This window comes from Choloepus didactylus, chromosome 16 (genome assembly GCF_015220235.1).
Source record: "Choloepus didactylus isolate mChoDid1 chromosome 16, mChoDid1.pri, whole genome shotgun sequence".
NCBI classification, from domain to species: domain Eukaryota; kingdom Metazoa; phylum Chordata; class Mammalia; order Pilosa; family Megalonychidae; genus Choloepus; species Choloepus didactylus.
This window is the reverse complement of record NC_051322.1, coordinates 34,798,748-34,800,322: the sequence shown is the minus strand read 5'-3', so window position 1 is coordinate 34,800,322 and position 1,575 is coordinate 34,798,748.

Here is a 1,575-nt window from a genome sequence, read left to right as displayed (position 1 = left end):
GACACCTTGATTTTGGGCTTCTAGCCTCCACGAGTGTGAGAGAAGACATTTCGGTTGTTTTAAGTCGCTCAGTTTGCATAATTCGCTAATTTCTTATGGAAGCTCTAGGAAACCAAAAGAGCTGGTAAGACATTTCATTCCACAATAGCTGTGCATTTGTGGGTGGGGGTCCTCTCTCTTGACCAAAGTGCAAGACTTTACTCAGCCTGTTGACCACGGAAACCCCACTGCACCTCTCATGTTGGGCCACCTAGGGGCAACAGGCTGGGACCCCTGAAACCTTGTGGACAGACACGGCTGCAAGCAAGAGGTCAAACATCTTCCGAAAAGTCTCTGAGCCCAGTGCCCAGGAACAAGAGAAGAGTGTTGCCACATGTTTGGAAGGTGGGAAAATTGGTTGTGGAGAAATCAGATAGGTGAGAATTTTTAAAAGAGGGAGCATATAGAATCCAAAAGCATCATCCTCCCATTTTCCTAAGTTCAAGGGAGGGTGCTAGTGAGTAAAATTCAGCAGTTACTAATTCAAAGGCCCAGAGGTAGAGGAGGAGGCAGTGAGAGAGAAAAGGGGCTCGGCCACCACGCTGAGGCAGTTCTGGAGCACAGAATTTGGGACATTTGGCCGACACACCCTCTTATCACCCTTGACAGTTGCACTGCCCTCCTTTCAGCTCCTTTCCCATCCTTTAAACTCCTCTCCCCTCCACTGGCCCACTGTGTTGATCGCCGGGAGCCCTACCCCAGGAGGGAAGAGGCAGTGAGACGGACAGCTGTTTCCCCTCCCAAAGGTCACAGTCGCCAGTGGAACAGGACTCAGCCCAGGGAAAGCCATGAGAGGAAGCCCAGCTGGCAGCTTCCAGGTGGCGACTGCAGCCACCAGGGCAGGACCCTGGTCCCCGTGCCTTTCAGCGCTCTCCTGGGAGGTGAGGGCAGTGCCCGCTGCAGCACGCACTGAGGTTTATCACGTTCTTTGAGGTTCTCTGGGTCCTGCCCACCCCCAGTCCCCACCCTCAAGTGACGCAGTGGAAGATTAACAGGAGGGGTGAGGATGCCATTGGCCTCAGATACCTCCTCCTCCAGGGTCCACTCCCACGTGTGGCTGCCCCAGTCTCTCCTGTCCTGCCCCGTTCCCTTTGCTGAATGCTGATAAGGTGGAGCGAAACTTCCTGGAGATTCCTGGAACCACCTAAGGTAAGAAGAGCCAGAAGTGTTCTTCAAGAGCACTCCACCACCATAGTTTTACAGAAGAGAAAAGAGATTATTTTATGGAGCCCTTTCAACTGCACCAAAGTTACAGCCTGGAGGACAGAAGCTAGAACAAATGCTGGCCCTGTTCATTTCCACTCAGGTCTTCCCAGCTACCCCCCAAACCACCAACTCCCACCCCAGTGCCCAAGGAAGGGAACAGGAAGAGCCCAAGCCAAGCAGGGCCCAGGGGTGCCTGATGCCTCTAACTTCTCTCCACATGCCCATAGGGCGCCCCTCACCTTCTACCCACCTGCACCCCAGCTGTACGTGACTGAATGACTTAATACAAATTGCATGTATTTGCTCAGGTCTAATCACATCCCAGGATCT